The 19,588-nt window shown below is 34.6% G+C and overlaps 1 long non-coding RNA gene across 1 annotated transcript; it reads right to left on the bottom strand.

The window, feature by feature from the left end:
* Positions 1 to 6,120: 6,120 nt before the first annotated feature.
* LOC109794914 (uncharacterized) lies at positions 6,121 to 6,487 on the bottom strand. Its single transcript, XR_002239496.2, has 2 exons — positions 6,396 to 6,487; positions 6,121 to 6,289 (listed from the first exon to the last, which is right to left on the bottom strand). It is a non-coding gene; the product is annotated as an uncharacterized LOC109794914 (long non-coding RNA).
* Between the last annotated feature and the right edge of the window lie 13,101 nt (positions 6,488 to 19,588).

Genomic DNA, 19,588 nt, shown 5'->3' with positions numbered 1-19,588 from the left:
GACTAAAAACCTAGTTTGGTACGAGTCGTTCTAAGCAAGGGATATAGTGTTAATATCAACTCCACAATAGGCCGTTCTCAATTTAGAACGGGCCATTCTCAGCTCAGAATGGGTCATTCCCAGGTCGTGATTAACACACAACGTTCGGATCTAGAACGGGCCTTTCTGGCCACTTTCTGATATGGGTCATTCCCAATTTGTATTTCTTGAGATTTGTGAGGTATTTGTATAGTGTGAAAGGTTGCCACAAAGCACCTAGAATTTCCATATCAGAAGATTTAACAAAGCTTGCTACAAGGTATTTCAATTAATCTTCTTCTCTCTCTTTTATTTCTTATTTTTTATAAGTATTGTTATAATAAAAACAATCATGTAGATATTTTAGAGTCAATTGTTTAATTTAAATTTCAAGCATGTAAATAATCATCAATAAAAAGGATTTAATATTTATATTATTATTGTTTATAATGTTAACTTCATCATAAGGTACCGATTAAGAGCGTTGTAGGGGTGCTTAATACCTTCCCTACACGTAACCGACCCCCGAACCCAATTTTGGTTATCCAGGCCATTATTGGACTTTAAAAAACCTTTTCTTTTTCCAATGTTTTGAGTAAAACATTGGTGGCGACTCCATAGAACCTATTTTCAAAACCATTGATTAAGGATTAGTCTGGTGTACGGGCATTCCTTAATTGATGAGACTTTCAAAAGGATGTTTAAACCATAGGTCGCAAGATAAAAAATTTTCGAGTTACGACAGATGGTGACTCCACTGGGGACGTTTAAAGAGGGTCAGGCCCATTTAATTGATGAAGTTAATAAAATAAAAATAATAATTTAAATATTTTTCCGCTTTACTTTGTTTGCTTTATTTGTTTGGCTTTAATATCTGTTTGCCTGTTTAAATTCTGCATTTGTTTGAATAAAAAAAATTGTACACAAACCTTTGCATACAACAGTTCCCCCTACACCCGGGGGCATGAGGGTATTAAACATAGGGAGTGGTTGACGTACGACCGGCCCAAGTTTGGCCTTGGAGCCTACGAGGCTTGTCGGAAATCACACCCAAGGTGATAATCGGTTACACTAGCTCGAAATACTGCGATAGACCTTAGAGTTTGCCAGGTGACGGCGACAGAGATACTGGTTCCCTGTAATGGGGGCACCTTGGGGGCCTTAAAACTAGTGAGATTAGAACTGTCCTATACAAAGCATTTTTCTTGTAGGGACCACAGACCAAGGATTTGAACGCGACTATCCGCGGGTGTACATTTGTTTGAGCATATGTGTGTTGCATTTGTTGTGTTCTCTTTTTGTTCATTTCAAATAGAGAGGAATTATAGACAAATAAACAGATATCAATAAAAAAAACTAACATTCTTTTGTATACCTTAACTCTAAAGCATCATATAGGATAGTTTGTTTCAAAAAAAAAACAAAAAAATATATAGCAAAAATCATGCATCATAACCTTTAGTAAAATAAAAAAAAAAACATGATAAAATTTAGGTTGAAAATAAATATATCATGCATCTCCTAGGATAGTACATTAACATGCATCCATTAGAGACGGAAGGCACATATAATAGTATGCAAAGATGTTCTTTAAACAAAAATCAATGAGAATGATATTCGTTGAAATTCTCAAGTGTCTTTGCATCCTATTTTACGTTTCATATAGATAACATGCCTTCCTTGTAAATAATAAATAAGAATAAAAAGGGAAATCTAATCTGTGCATGTTAGCCGGATAATGGAAATTACTGTAATCAAATGCGAACCCAACATATCAAATCGGGGAACACTTATCAATAACTGGGGGCATCACACGCCCAAATCGACGATTTAAACACCGAGACTTTTCCATGCGAAAATGAAAATTGTCGGGATAGGAGGAATGATCAAGAATGGACGAATCCTTGCTTGTAGGGAATTACAAGACAACCCAATTGAAGAATAAAGGCATTGCATGATGAGGACCCGCTAGGACGAAAACCCACATGGGGCGTTCTAGAAAAAAATTAAGGCAAAGAAAAAAGAATCAGAATCCTGATAGGATATGTCCTATGCAAGAGATAGCGATACATAAAAAAAAAATAAAATAAAATAAAAAAAAGCAACGCCTACTCGAGTTGAAAACCGAAAGGCAACTTGAGTATTCCCTTTGAGAAGCAAGAATCTATAAAGGTTTCACTCCAAATTCAAAACATCGACGTTCAAGTAAGTGGAAATGTGTTCCCAAAGTACCAATCATCAACCATGACTCTCTAGGGGGAAACCTCCGTCTATCTCTCCGTGTACGAATCACGAACTTGGGGCATGCCCGGGCCTTCGGGCTTTGCTAAAGGGGCATGTGTAAATTGAAAGTACTGTTTTAAATGCCATAACACTCTTTTATTTCTCTTCTCCCTTTAAATATTCACTCTAGGCCTCATCCATCAACCCTTAATAAACAAAATGTATTTGTGACAAAGATGTTACTCGATAATAGCATGGAAAGGATAACAAAGGAACAATAAAGAATCCAAACATGACTAGGGGTCAATAAAAATAGGGAGTCCCACACAAATGCTGCATAAATGAAGGCCCGGCAAGAAACCCATTAAGGGGGCTATGCAAAATTAGGGCAAGATCCTCTATGGGGCCCACAATCAAAAAAGGGTAACCTAGGCAAAAGTAAGGATCAAAAGAAAATGTCCGCTAGGGAACACATCTCAAGTAACCTAGGAAAAATTTAGGACATCAAAGCAACGACCTAAGTTGAAAACTGAAAGGTGGCTCAAGGGGATCATCTAAACAAAGCACAACCCCAAGTCATCACTCCAGTTTCCAAAAAGGCTAAAACACAATGATAGCTTCTTTGTAGTAGATATGCTTTGTTTAATAGCCATAAACACCAAAGCCCACCTTGGCCAGCCATTCTTTTAAAAAACCCTTTTCGAAAAAACATTTATTCTAACAACCCTTCTGAAAAAATACAAACATCCCCTTTCTTCTTTTCTCTTGACCCTTATGGCATTAAAATGGTACCGAAAAGATACACGGAAAATGCACAGTAAATACTCGTAGAAGGAAGGCTGAGACGTCCCCGAAAGGAGTTTGATGACGCTTGACTATACATCGAATAGATAATGAAGAAGCCACTGAAACCTTGAGTTCAAAAGAACATATCCCCGCGATAATCACAAATGGCATGGATAAAAAGGAATCGTCAAAGGATCATCTATTATCTTAAAATATGATTTTTGATTTAACACATGGTCTCATCAAGAACTCCTAGCCTCTAAGAAGACGTGGATGTCCAAATGAAGGAAAGGAGTGTTTAAAAGAAAGCTCTGAAGATTGGCTCACTCCATGGATAGATGAAGGCCACTCAAGGGTTCACTCACTCAAGGAGGAGATAAGAGAAAGGTAGGCTAAAAATGACCTAGGGACTAAGTAAGGGATGTTGAGGCACAAAGGTTCACTCAACATCATATATTTCCAAAAGTAATCATAAGGTGGGAGGGCTAGGATACTTATAAAGGGAAGGAAAGGAGCTAGGGTTGCATTAGGAGTTCATAGTCAAGTAATGCAAGCCAAATGCACTCAAATGCATCCTAAATGAACCCTAGATGCAAGTGTGGCTTCTTCCTCCCTAAAAGATTAAGGCCACTTAAAGAGAAGATAAGAGAAAAGTAGGCTAAAAATGACCTAGGGACTAAGTAAAGGATGTTGAGGCACAAAGGTTCACTCAATATCATATATTTCCAAAAGTAATCATAAGGTGGGAGGGCTAGGATACTTATAGAGGGAAGGAAAGGAGCTAGGGTTGTATTAGGAGTGCATGGCCGAGTAATGCAAGCCAAATGCACTCAAATGCATCCTAAATGAACCCTAGATGAAAGTGTGGCTTCTTCCTCCCTAAAAGACTAAAGTACCCTTTAACCTAAAAAAAAAGAAGGAAAGAAGCGGACTTTAAGCTCACAAGTTAAGGTTTAAGTCTTAAAAATAAATCCTAGTCTAAGTGCCCCACAATAAAAAGGCTAAAATAAATACATAACATAAAGTAATAAATCCTAATCTACTAAAAATCAATGGTCATCATTAGCATGGCTCTAGTTAAGCTAGCCTCTCCTTCATCTTCCTCTACTCTCCCAGCCATGGACCTAGTGATAGGGCCCACAAGCATCCTCAAGGATGGTCCTCCATCAAAGATTTAGTCTACTCTTAACTACTATAGATATCTTTAACCTTTAAGATCATGGTATTTTTGTTAAGGCATTGAGAAGCAACATGGTCTCTCCTTATACATTTAAAACGTTTAATATTATTAGTCCTAGAACTAGTGTTTGAGGTTTCTTTTTTTTTTTTTTTTGATAAGGCATATTTTCTTTTTCTTTTGAGGATTCAACCTTGGAAAAGTTCTTGGAAGAATATCTCTCCTTCTTGTGATCTTTCTTGAAATAAAGTGTAGAATTGGTGGATTATTTTTTGAAAGAAGTCTTTCTGAAAAGTTGTTGCTCTACCTTAATACAAAGTTTGACTAAGTCATTTAAGTCCCTATAAGGTTGGAGTTCTACTTTCTCCCTTATTTCAAAACTAAGACCACTCAAAAACGTAGAGATGGTGGTTCTATCCCTTTCTCTTATCCCAACTCTCATCATGGAAAGTTCCATTTTTTGTCTATACACTTCTAAATTCATGTTTTTTGTTGGAGCCTTTAGTGTAACCATAAGCTCCCTTATGTAATAAGAAGGAATATGCTTTCTCCTTAATGCACTCCTCAATTCATTCCAATATTGAATAGGAAGATCATTGTGGAGCCTTCTTTCTCTTTCAAGAGAAGTCCACCAATACATGGCATACCCTTGAAAGCTTAGGGTAGCCAAAGGAACCTTTCTCTTTTCACTTATGTGGTGGAAATTGAAGAATTGTTCCACCTTCATCATCCAATCAAGATAAGTCTCCACATCATTTTTTCCATGGAAAAAAAGGGAAATCTACTCTAGATTCCCACACCTTCGGCTCTTTCCTAGACTTAATCTTTCTTGGTTAGGTTTGGTAGTATTCACTCATGTTTAAGCTGTCACTTTGATAACTTTGGCTCTTAGTGGAGCTGCTTGTAGTACAACTACCATTGTTTTTTATGTTTTTCTTTCAACAACCTTTATTTTTCTTCCACAAGTGTCATTTCTTCTTATTGTTGAGCTATGATAACTTCATTTTCAATTATTTCTTTTTCTTTGGCTATCATTTCCTCTTTTCTCATAGTTTAAGTAGAATTTTTTAAAGGCTTTTTGGTGAACTTGAATCAGTTCCACTATTTGAAATTCTCAATAGTCCCTAAACATGAGGGGTGTATTGGGAAAAATCCAAATCTCATATTGACTATTTATAAAATAATTAATTAGTAGATAAGACAATTAAAAAATATATAAGTAAAAGACAATTCTCAACTTACAAGTCCCACATCGAGTAGAAAGTAAAAAATGTCACAAAAAGTTATACATTTTTTCCGACTATTATAAAGATTTTTACCAGCATTCAGAATAATTGTCGTTGAATGTTTTAGCGACACTACATACAATGACTATTGTGGAAATGCCACTAAAAGATTTTGTGGCAATTTTTATTACCACTAAAAATCATATTAAATGCCACTAAAAATCTATTTTGTTGAAGTGATACAACACTAATTATTTAAACTTGAATCATTTCTCTTGTATTTTTAAGATTTTATGTTGCTAAAAACTTATTACCATAAAAATAGACAAACATTTAATGAAAATTTACCCAAAATATTTTAATAAAAAGTGAAAAATAAGGGTGTTACAAAAATTATTATTTTAAATTTTTAAAATATTAGCTATTGGGTTTATTTTATGAAAAATCATATTTCAAAAAGAATTTTATATTATGGACTTATATACATGTTATTTAAAAAGTCACTTAGATGTGTTTTGCATAGCCTATTGATCTCATATTGAACTTTGTCAAATTTTTATGCATTGTTATATTAGTTCAACTCTTTTAACTAGTCTGTGTATTCATTAGTTTTTTTTCGTAAGCATTCAAGCGTTTCGACATCAAAAGAAAGCAATATTAAAAAATAGAATAAAAATAATAAGTCAAAAATAAAGAAAAAATGCATTACTCATTTATTAAAATTCTTTTGTTACAATTTTTTTATTTATGACATTTCTTCTAAGAATATTTTACTTTTCCAGTCTTGTAATGTAGTATCACTTGTTCTTGCATGATTGCAAGCAAGAATCAACTACATAAGAGTTTCGAAGACCAACATCTGACACAAAAAGACAATTATCAAAAAGTGTAAGAGCATAGTTAACTCAATTATCAATAATAAGAAAAACCGTAAACAAGGTCATGGAAAGTAAAATCATGCATACCAGTGTTGATGTCAACAGAGTTGGTCAAACCACAAGCATTAATACAATCATATGGAACATCGTTGAACGTTTTACGACAACTTGCAGTACATGTTTTAAAACAACTAAGACTTAATTGTGGAGCGCATTCTAAGCCACATTTGGCAAAACACTTGATCTTACTAAACACATTGTTTGGCTCGACTTGTGGAGATGGAGGATTGACATCAGCTTGCACAAAGACTAACATAATCATCATCAAAATCATAACTCCAATAATACGAATGTTATTCATTGTCATTACTCTTCTCTATGTTTTTACAATGTATATTTTGGTTGTGATGTTTTGATTAAAAGAAAAATGTCATTTTATAGGCAGAGTGTTGCATGGAAAATAACTTTAATTTTTCACCAATATTTCATATAAGGTTAGTATCATTTTGTGCTAGTAAAATGGATTTGATTTGTATTAATAATAAATCATCAAGATTAATTAAACAAGAATATCATCGATTTAATTATGTGTATTGCAATTCAAAAAAAAAAAAAAAAAAGAAGCACGTTTTAACAAAGTAAATTAAGAGAATAAAAAATAAATAAATTATATTTATAGAAAAAAAAAACAAATATATAATCTATGTTTTACTTTATTGTATCAAAGAGATTCTCCAATTGATAGTTAGAGGCTAACTCTTTTTGGAATGTATAAATTACTAAATGAAATTTTGTATTTGGACCCTTGTTAAACTCATAATCTATTAAGACAAGATTATGAAGCATTAATTTAATAATGCAAATTTTGGAAATTTTGATATTAATTTTATTAGATGTAGAAAAATAACAAAGATAATAATCCAAGAGAATCAAGTAAAAAGATTCTCATTAAAAAAATATATCAAAGTACATATATTATTATTATTATTATTATTATTATTATACTAAAAGTAGAAAAGTACTTCATAAGACAAAATCTACACTACTACAAAAGACACATTTTACATCGGTTTGTTTAGCCATTTTACATCGGTTTTCAAAACGATGTAGATTAAAGCGATGTAAAAAGTGCAAGACATTTTACATCGGTTCTGAAAACCGATGTAAAATATGCCATATTTTACATCGGTTCTGGCTAAAACCGATGTAAAATATATGATATATTTTACATCGGTTCCACCCAGAACCGATGTAAAATATGACATATTTTACATCAGTTATTGATAGAACTGATGTAAAATATGTCAACCAATCTATGTATAGGTTACCCCCTATTCATACATTCAGAGGAGGTCTTTTATGACAACCTAATGGCAATCATCATAGCCATCCCTGTGAACATTACCAGAAAAATGATAGTGCATAGAAAATTATTACAACCACACAGTAAGAAAGAAGTATGTAATCATAAAAATAGTAACAATAGCCAAATACAAACAATATTCTGGGTCATGTCAGCAGCAAGTTGTATAGATTGTAAAAATAACCTTAGCCTGCCTTCCAACTTAATGATTCTGGATTTTTTTAACTCAAAAATCAGGCATCCAGGAAAAATTGAAAATAATATAATTCTATTGTTGCAATATATATACAACTCTACTAAAGTATTATCTGGGCTTCATCTTATAATCGGTTTAGCTGTATAGTGTTTAGCCTATTGTGGCCTTTTAGATAGAATCAAGATTAAAATGCCAAAGCAGTCAAGTTCATAGTTTGAACAATCACCACAAATAAGCAATTCTTATGTTACTAATAATTATCTAGAGCTTCTGATATACTCAAACCATCTTTAATTGACAACAGTAATTGACAAAAATTGGTAAGATAAACTGTTTGCTGTAATCGAAAGTGAAACTTAAAAATGCAATTGAAATTAAATGATAAAATGAAAATAAATTATATACTCGTAAATGTAAATGAACTTTGAAAAGTAAATGTAAAAATCTAAAGAAAAGCAATCAAATTTCAGGCAATTACAATGGTAAAACCGTAAATTTTTGTAAGGAAATTAAAAGCAATCCAAATTAAAAGAAAGTTTAAGAAGAATAAAGAGAAGAATGCAGATTAAAATGAAATACTTGGAATTTGGAATGTAAATATGCATAAATCTAAATTAGACAAGAAATGTAAATGTTTTGAAAATATAATTGGTATGACAGGGTGGTAGAGAAATATCCCAGTGTATAGCATATACAATGACAATCTAAATATAGTCAGTCCTCACACTACAAGCTTTAAACTATCGATGCTAACAAGACGAGTACAAGCAACACACTATACTATTGGCTCAAAATTGCTGGAGAACAATTCAGGCAGAAAAAGAAAATTCCAGAATGAGTTTTAAGCATATTCAGCAAATAATAACATCACCAAACAGAAAGGATGTTTCAAAGTAAAGTGAAAACAACTTAAGGAGGCAAAGATCTTCAACGTACCTTGAGCATAATCCCACACAGTGAACGAGGAGCTTTCATATGAAGCAGTTGCTAAGTATGTGAAAAATAGCTTAAGAAAAGAATAGTTGAGTACACACAATTAAATAATATATATATATATATATATATATATATATTCTTTTATTGGTTATAAACATAAATAAAATACTAAAGATCCTACTGAATCTCGTGCAGCTTTTATAGACAACCAAAAAATTGAAAATTTAAATAAAAAAGTAATCAAGTTTGTCAAACTCAAGGTTGAAGTAAACTTTTGGAGGCTAAACTTATCTAAAAAACTTACTGACCTTACCTAATACCCAATTCAATAAATCAATGATAAAAAATCCAAATTTTTATATTCATAAAAAGGTACCAGAAATTTTTTTAATAAAATATATCTATATCGTATCCACGTCAAGCAACACAAAACACAAATTCAAGACTTAATAACAGAAAAGAGGAGAGTTACTATACTTTCATATTCACACAAATCCGAAAGCACATCAAAAGAATTTACAATCTAAGAAGAATGTTATGGAATTAACAAAATTATAACTAGCTATTATTGGCTATCCTTGTGGGAGTGAGTACTCTTCATAGTTCTTACTCATACAAGATAAGTAATTGTACTAAATTGAAAATCAAGGTATTTTAGTGACTCAGAAAATAATACCCCTGTTCATAATAATATAACACAAGCATAAATATGATGTTTTACTGATAAATGGCATGCCCTTAATTATAACTAATGCTTGATTCAAATGTGAATAGCTTCTCAACCCTCAACCCCTGTTCACCCTCAATCCGCCTGCCTCTCGAAACAAATGTGAATAGCTTCTCAACTACGTATAAAAAGTAGGTGAAAAACCTGCCTGTTTCAAAACCTGATTCATGTTTACAAGTGTAAACTCTTACTAAGAAATACAAAGATTTTCTCTCCAAAAAAAATAGAAAGAGTTGCAATCTTGTAACGAAAACATCTAATCATTGAAGACCTCTTCTTAAAAAGGAAATTGTTAAGAAATATATTGATACGATTCTATATTTGCTCAGTGCATCCCTATTGGACAGGTACCTCACGACCAAATTGGGCAGGAAATCTCTCTTTCTCTTCAACATGATGCAGCAGAATTGTGCCACCTGGGATTTGAGCATAGAACAAGCTTGATTCCCCATCAGTTTGCGTCTTTAAAAACTCTCTTCCATCAGAAATGCTATCAACTGGGTTGCATTAAAGACCAACATAAGAATGTAGCAGAATATAAATAAAAAAACCTCAAAAAAAATGTAGAGCATTTTCAAAACAAATAAATTGAAGTTTTTTTTTTTTCAAGTCAGGTAATCAATGATTGAGAATTGGTAATGAGGCAATGAAAAACAATAAATTTAAGGGGAAATAAGGGTTAAGAACTAAATGGATATCTAGGTCTGAAGCAGACCACATAAGCAATGAAATATGAAACATGCTCTGAAGAATAATACTTACATTTCTTGGCCACAAATTTAAATCCCAACTTCTGTGCAGCTAAATTGAAAACTTTTTCAACCATAACTACTTTCGAAGATGGAATGGGAATGGCCTACACAAAGGGTAGAGACTCGATAAGAGACAATCTAAAGTAACAGTCAATCAAATAAAAATTGAACTAATATAATCTTCCACGAGAGAAAAAAAAACTAATTAACAAACTACTGTTGATAGAGCTGAAAATAGCTAACCAACAAAATGGAGAAAAGATTGAACATCCAAAGTGGAATTAGGCAAATTATAAAAGGGGAAAGTGGACAGGCAAGAAAGATGGGAAGAGGGGAAGGGAAGCCAGCTCATCAATTAACAAAGAGCAAAGTGCAAAGATCGTGCCCTTTTGAGAATTTCAATTATCAATAGAAACTTCTACCTGAAGATTGGCATGAGTGCCACGTATGGAGGCCCACTCAAAAAAGATAACTTCCTTTTCTTGGCTCTTGCAGTAACTCTTGAGACTGTTCTGAAACTAGAGAGTTCAATTTCAGATTCAGAAGACATAGATAAGGGACTAGGCATCTACTTAGCTTATATACAACATGAGATGAGAAGTAACTAACTAAGAACCTCGATGGCCTCGCTCCCCCTGCTGAGGGCGCAGTAGCCTTTCATGTGGTGTTGTAGAGGAAGCAATCGGGCTTGAAGCCCTCGCGGTGGAGGACGACGACGAGGCGCGTGGGCTCTCGGAGGTTCTTGGAGTTCCAAACGTTGTAGATGAGGATGGTGTAGGTGACGAGGTCGGGCTTGAGGGCGAAGTCGCGGTGCATCTCGTCGATGAAGGCGTAGATGGAGGAGAGGGGGCGGGACTTGCAGAGGTGCTTGAGGAGGTGGTTGAAGGTGAAGGTGTCCGGGGGGCAGTGCTTGGAGGTGAATTCCTTGAGCAATTGGACGGCGTGGTCGAGGCGGGAGGCGGAGCAGAGGGCGCGGACGGCGATGTCGGCGGTGGCGGCGTCGGGGGCGAGGCTGGAGGAGAGCACGAAGATATTAGGGTTTGGTGGATGGGGGAGAGGGATGGGGAGTGGGAGGAGGCAGCTGGGTTTACGTTGGTGATGAGGGAAAGGGGAAAATTAGGTTCTCATTTCTACATCGGTCATGACCCAAGACTGATGTAGAACAACTCCCGAATTTTATTTTTACATCGGTTATAAATAAAACCGATGTAAATATGTTTTTATTTTTTATTTATTTACAAATTTGCCACCGCGTTTATCATTTACATCGGTTCTACTAGAACCGATGTAAATTTGGCGATGTAAAATAATGTTTTTGTAGTAGTGCTATTAAAATAAAGTTACCAAATTCTGATTTAATTTTTTAGCTGTACTTGTATTCTACTAAAATGGATTAAAAATTTAATACTAATTCTTTTATTAAACTCTATTTTAATTATACTTTTATTTTATTTTACTTTATTTTTCTGATGTAACACCTTCTACCCCAAATTATAATAAGAAATTTTTGATAATAAAAATATTTTAATAAAAATAATTTAAACTTTGTTGTTTTAGTAACTGGGTTCATAACACCTTCATAAAATAAAACTCTTAAAAATATGATTAAACTTTCAAAATAATCAATGTAAGGTACAACTGTCCAGTTACATAAAATTCCAGCAAGACAAAAAGCCATGAACTAATGAAACTAATGGAAATATAAATGTTTTTGCCCAATGTCACACTATCAAAGCAAGATTCCAAATTAACCAATGAAGCATTAAGTTTTGTCTCCAACAAACTCCTCCTCTTCTACCTCATCTAAGTTTGCAAATGGAGATCAACCCAAATACACAACACAACAAACACTAAGATTGTGCACCTTCTACCCCAACATACATATACAGTAATTATAAAAAAATAAAATTTTTCATCATTAAAAACCAAATTTCCAACCACGTAAGGGTAAAGAGCTCACATTCATAAACTTAATCTAAATAACATGCTGGTAAAATTACAAAAAAATAAAATTGAGTTTTCCAAAATAATTTAATAAGAACATCTTAAACTAATCTTATCTATACACCGATGTCACATGTCCTATTAGAGCAAATTAAGCCCAATATAGAAGCCTAAGCTTCATCACCATCATCCTCAGCCTCACGCTGATGATTACCTATATAATAGTCAAAGAAAAACAACACGAGAAAAGGGAATGAGAAACATCTCACTCTGACTCACAATGTAGAAATATACGCTGGATAGCCAAACACAAACAAAACAAGTATAACATAGATATATTAACAACAATATCACATCTCACTCATCCAAGACATAAAAAATCAATTTATCATATAACATTAAAAATGCACATGTATAGACACGGACTACATATTATCATGCATGTGGCGCCAGTAAAATATCACATGGCATATTGCCGCTAGTAATACACGAAGAGTAGTCTAGGACTACATGTCGGGTCACACCCTCTGCGCACACTCACTAGAAGGATATACTACCAAGGTCTCGTCGGGATAGCTAAGCCGCGCAAGATACATCCCATGCACACAGTGTGCGGGACTGGGACTTCGAGCTATGATAACTTCATTTTCAATGATTTCTTTTTCTTTGGCTATCATTTCCTCTTTTCTCATAGTTTAAGTGATTTAAGTTTAAGTAGAATTTTTTAAAGGCTTTTTGGTGAACTTGAATCAGTTCCACTATTTGAAGAAATGTGATGACTCGTGATGGAAAAATTTAAAGTTGGATAAAAATTAATCCACCTAAAATGTTGCACCAACTAATAGTGTTAAGAAATCCTTTGGAACTTTCCAGCACTCCTAACGTAGCATAATATTATTAAATGAAAGAAATTAAAGAATGGTTACAAACAAAGGGTGGGAGTCTTAAGTAGACATTAGAATCTCTTAAGACTACTCCTACTAGTAAATGAAAATATATTACACAAGTTTAAAAGCAAGGAAAATTAAAAATTCTTCTTGTAATCCTCTCAAGTGTTTAACCACTTTTGGTGTTGATTATCCCAATCTCGAATTTCCTACAAAGGAGTAATCCCTCTAAGGGTTCCATCAACAACTCAAGATAGTAGTACCTTGTGGCAAAGGCCTTTCTTATCCTTTAAGTGAAAAGTTAGCACACCAAAAGATTAGAAAATATTTAGAAGACAAATGAGTATATTTAAAGTTAGAAAAGTTAAACTCAAATTACGGAATTAATGTGACATACATAAAGAAAACCAACAAAATTTGACAAGCTAAAATTAAAGCACTTTTGGATGGCTATAGCTCACAAAAGGATGAGATGGAGGCAATGTGTCGAATGAGAAAGCAAGACACCTAAGAGTTATTAGCTTTTCAGTGTGAAAATGCTGACTTGAGAAGTCAAGCGAAGAGTTGGGAACCTTCAAGCCAAACTACGTATGAGGAATCTCCAACACATTCCAAACCAGGCAAGACCTTCCCCTCCGAGCCACCCCTTGATTCCTAACCAACCCATTGCGCCGTCTTTAATGCAACCAAGCGACGTCAGAACCGATGGTCTAGTTGGTCCCTTTTTCCATCCCTTTACTCGATAGATCATGGAAACACCCCTACTCAAGAATTGGAAAAGCCTCCTAGTGGAAAAGTACAATGGCTCCACCTATCCTGACGATCACTTAGACATATTCCTAACTCAGGCTACGCTATCAACTCAAGAAGACACAATGTTTTCTTGTATCTTTCCTACCTCGTTGAAAGAAAATTCCTTTAATTAGTTTACCAAGTTTACCCTAGATCGATAGGTTCATTTGGAGAATTGGCCTCGACTTTCACAGTTTAGTTCATAACAAGTAAGCCATACCAAATGATGTCACTAGCCATCACCAACCTCCAGCAAGGGAAAAATGAGTCTTTCAAATATGTTATGGATCACTTTAACAAGACCTCCATGAAAATTATGAACTTAAATCCTAATATAGAGATGGATAGGCTGACAATGATTCTCTAGGAAGAACTATTCATCGAAAACCTCTACAAGAAACTAGCACAGAACATGAAAGAATTAAGGAACAGGTTTGAGAAATACATGAAAATGGAGGAGTGAAATGAATCTTGTAGCCAATAAAGGCTTGAAGGCCTCTAATAAACAAAACGAGAAGTTGAACCCTTAAATAAGGGAAGAGAGATCAAACCCAACATGAATTAGCCACCTCAAGGACCCTAATACTCCAACTATACCCCCCTTAAACACTAGAAGAGTAATGGTGCTTGAGCATGCACTTCACTTAAAGTTCTTGTCAATACCAAAGCGATCTAACAACCCACCCACAAAAAATCCATCTAAGTCGTGTCAATACCATCCACTACAAGAAATATGGCATTTAACGACCACCAAAATCGGTCTTTAAATAAAAATTAGTCGCTAAATTAACTTTTTTTTGCAATTATAAAAATTGAGGATACTCAATAGAGGAGTGTACAACCTTAAGAGACAAGATTGAAAACTTAATCAAACAAGGTCACCTGTGAGGATGCGTAGGATACCCATGACCACACCACAAAAATTTACAAGAGTTAAAATTGATGGAAACCTTAGGAGAGACTTGATTGATGTAGTTTCTCCTTAAAGCTTATTGGATGGATCTTTAACTTCTTGGACTTCTTCAAGCTCTTTCAATGGCATCCAATGATGTTAGAAGCCATTTATAAAACACAAGGAAAGGTAAGATCTCTCTTAGATGACGCCACACTCTTAAAGAGTGATAAATCTTTTCAAAGTCTCACCACACTCAAGGAGGATAAGAGAAAAGGAAGAATTTTCAAAGAGAGAAACAAGCTTTGAGAAAGAATTTGGAGAATAATTTTGTCTAAATCATGTATAATACTCAAAACTATTACAAAATGGGTCCAAGTTACAATATATAGAGTTTAGTATTGACTACAAATCTTGGAAGAAATGATGGATGATTCGTTCAAAAACTTGCTCCAAGTCCCTTGGACCTTCCTTGAGTGAATTTGAACATGAAAATGGAGTAGAAACAAAGGTGAAGATGCAGAAAACTTTGGAGTTTGGAAGCACCTAAGCCAAGGGAGCAAAGGATTGCTCACAAAGGTGCTAATTCCTAGAAGTATTCTAGGAACTCTAGAATTTCCTAACCTATTTCGGACTTCTAAGAAGAGAGAATTTGGTTGAAGCAAATGCTCTGAATATCAACATCAAAAGTGAATACAAGTGAATGAGGAGAGTTCTATTTATAGGCAAGATTAGAGTGAAATTGGTGCCACCTTCCATGTAGCCTTAAATTGGCGCCAAGAATTTGAAATTCAAATAGAATTTGAATTTCAAATTCTTTGGCAGCCAATTTTCATCCCATGTGCAGCACCATTTCATTTAAGTATCATTTAGGGTTAATTTAGATTTATTTGGGGATGATCATATGCTACCAACCTTAGGTTATCACATGTGCACCAAATGCATCTCAAATTACTCCTAAATGTAACTTAAATTTGCTAATTTTGCCTAATTAATCTTTTACTCTCAAATCCTACTCTAATGGCCTAAATAAAATGGCCAAATTATCCCAAACACTAAGAAATAATAAAAGAAATAAAATAAGCCCAATATTGGGTACCAAAATACCCAAGGCCCTTTAAGCTCGAAAATAGGCCCAATAAGCCTATGGCCTAAAAATCCTAATCTATGTGGTTCAAAATGCAAGAATAAAATATATGAAACTTATACTAATATAATATATACAATTAGAGGAAAAATGGAGATCTTAGGGTGTGGCCCATGTGAGGAGCAATTTGGGCCCACCAAGCCCACTAGGCCCACTAGGCTCTAAACTAACCCAAATCTTCATGTCTAGCCCATTCCTCTTAGGTCCTTCAATGTGTCACCTCTTGACCTCCTTGGCATGATTCCATCAAGTTGGCTTATGGTGCAAGCTAGATTAACCTTGGTTAAGTGTAATCATGGTCATCTATCTTATACTTAAGCTAACTGATCGAAGTCGTATCTGGTCAAATAAAACAAGTAAATGTAGTACTAGGAAGTTGTCCTAGGTCATCTCCCAAGGACTGATATCTTTTCTGTCAAAGGTTCAAACACGTAATGGGGGGTTTGGTTCAAATTTATCAAAGTTTAAAACGCAATAAAATGCAAAGTAGGATTAACTCCTTGTTAAGATTGTAACTCTCTTATCCCTGGTTCACAAGACATTTCTCTATCAACTCAATCCTTGTTCCATCTGAGTTAACCAGCTAAGCGAAGATTAACTCAAGATTTCCCTACATAATTTAAGCAAACGTATACAACATTAAACTTCTCTACAGGATTAAGAAAATTGTGGCATTAATCGCAAGCAACCCGGATTCATTAAGCATGAACAAATGTTGAAAACGTATTAATACAGAAATCCAATGAAGAAAAAGAAAACGGAATAGAGATGCATATACGAATAAAACCTCAAATCGAAAATAGGCCCGATAAGCCTATGGCCTAAAAATCCTAATCTATGTGGTTCAAAATGCAAGAATAAAATATATGAAACTTATACTAATATAATATATACAATTAGAGGAAAAATGGAGATCTCAGGGTGTGGCCCATGTGAGGAGCAATTTGGGCCCACCAAGCCACTAGGCCCACTAGGCTCTAAACTAACCCAAATCTTCATGTCTAGCCCATTCCTCTTAGGTCCTTCAATGTGTCACCTCTTGACCTCTTTGGCATGATTCCATCAAGTTGGCTTATGGTGAAAGCTAGATTAACCTTGGTTAAGTGTAATCATGGTCATCTATCTTATACTTAAGCTAACTGATCGAAGTCGTATCCGGTCAAATAAAACAAGTAAATGTAGTACTAGGAAGTTGTCCTAGGTCATCTCCCAAGGACTGATATCTTTTTTGTCAAAGGTTCAAACACGTAATGGGGGGGTTTGGTTCAAATTTATCAAAGTTTAAAACGCAATAAAATGCAAAGTAGGATTAACTCCTTGTTAAGATTGTAACTCTCTTATCCCTGGTTCACAAGACATTTCTCTGTCAACTCAATCCTTGTTCCATCTGAGTTAACCAGCTAAGCGAAGATTAACTCAAGATTTCCCTACATAATTTAAGCAAACGTATACAACATTAAACTTCTCCACAAGATTAAGCAAATTGTGGCATTAATCGCAAGCAACTCGGATTCATTAAGCATGAACAGATGTTGAAAACGTATTAATATAGAAATCCAATGAAGAAAAAGAAAGCGGAACAGAGATGCATATACGAATAAAACCTCAAATAGAGATTACAATCTGCTCAAGGAGCCAATCCCAAGGGTTTTAGCCTTCTATCAAAATGAAAATGCAGTAGAACATAGTCAGCTAGGAAGAAGAAGAAGAAACTAACCATCTATATTCATTCAAATGTAAAACGCAGTCTCAAATACAAGCAGAAAAGCAAAACATGAAAAGGAAGAAGAAGTAGAACAGAAAATGTGAAGCTAGAAGCAAAAATGAGAGAAAACTCAAAGAAGAAGCACCAGAAAAATGAAAAATGTGGTAACATCACTAAAGGCTGGTGGCTACATGGTCAGCCCTAACTTAGGTCCTAAAACCCTAGAAGAGTAAATGGGCCCCTTTCCCATGTGTTTGGCCCGAAATTTCAAAAATGAGGTTAACAAAAATGTAAATATGTTGCTGATGTGGCACTAATGTGGTGATGTGGTGCTGACATGGCGCTGACATGGAACTTTATCTCTTGAAGTCCAAAAATAATATCCAAGCCCAAAAATGCTTCACAATTAACTTGAAAATAATTAATAGACAAAAATTAGACCAAGTGAATTGGAATTAATTAAAATTTGAATTACTGGTCCAATGTAACCTAAATAATAAAACTGTGCAATTAATAAGCAATTAAGCCCAAATCAACAATTAAAATAAATACAAAAAGATAAATAAATAAATAAGGGAAAATAATGCCTCATCACTAACCAACTCCAGTTAAATTTCTAAAAGTCTAGTTAATTATCTAAAAGCTTATGGAGCAAGCTAAACTAATCTTAGTTTAAGAATAAACTACGTTAGCTGAAGTTAACTCCAACTACCTAAGTAATGATTACATTTAACAAGTTTGTTGAGATGTCATTATCAAAGTCATGTGACTTAGTTTGTAACTTGGATGGCAAACATGGCTTGGTTTGGACATCCAAACCACTTGCATAAGTAAGTAGACATCCAATACCAATGGGAAAAAAGGAGTTTAGGCCATCCTGTAGACACCCAATTTCGTCCGGGGGCGACATGACATTAGAAGGCCCAAAGGCCCAAACAAGCTGGTTTTAAAAACCTGGAACGGGCTATTCCAAAACCAGAAAGGGTCGTTCCAAATTTGGAACGGGCCGTTCCAAGTTCCTAAAAGGGCCTAAAACCCTAGTTTGGAACGGACTGTTCCTAAATTGGAACGGGCCGTTCCAAGATTGGAACGGAACTCCTCAAAAAAGGGCTAAACCCTTAACTGGAACAGGCCGTTCCTAAACTGGAATGGGCTGTTCCAAGTCATTAAAATGGCCTAAACACTCTTGTTTGGAACGGCCGTTCCAGTTTAGGCAATTGTGTGTTAATCTCACTTCTGGAACGGGCCGTTCCAATTTTAGAACGGGCATTCCAGTTACAAAATTTACACACAACGTTCGAATCCAGAACGGGCCGTTCTAGTAATGAAACGGGCCATTCTGGAAACCCTTCTATTTCCTATAAATAGACAGCTTGGGCACAGTTCTCAAGGCCCCAAAAATTTCGTCCAGGACTCTTTAGAGCTCGAAATTTCTCTCTCTCTCTCCTATTGTATTTCTTGAGTATTATGAGGCAATTGTAGTGTGAAAGGTTGCCACAAAGCACATAAAATCTCCCTATTTTGAAGATCCAATAGAGCCCATTCAAGAGGTATTTCAATTAATTTCTTTCTCTCTTTTTTTATTTCTTATCTATAATAATTATTGTTATAATAAAAATAATCATGTAGACATTTTAGGATTAATTGTATAATTTAAATTTCAAGCATGTAAATAGTTATTAATAAAGGGGATCTAACATTTAATTTATTAATTCTTATCAAGTTAACTTCATCATAGGGTACCGATTGAGGGCACTGTAGGGGTGTTTAATACCTTCCCTACACGTAACCGACCCCCGAACCCAATTCTGGTTATCAAGGCCATTGTTGGATGCTTTTTTAAAAACCTTTTCTTTTTCCAATGTTTTGAGTAAAAAATTGGTGGCGACTCCATGAACCTATTTTCAAAACCATTAATTAAGGATTAGTCTGGCATCTG

This window comes from Cajanus cajan, chromosome 1 (genome assembly GCF_000230855.2).
Source record: "Cajanus cajan strain Asha chromosome 1, NIPB_CcT2T_4, whole genome shotgun sequence".
In the NCBI taxonomy this organism is placed as follows: Eukaryota; Viridiplantae; Streptophyta; class Magnoliopsida; order Fabales; family Fabaceae; genus Cajanus; species Cajanus cajan.
This window is presented reverse-complemented; position numbering and strand designations above follow the sequence as displayed.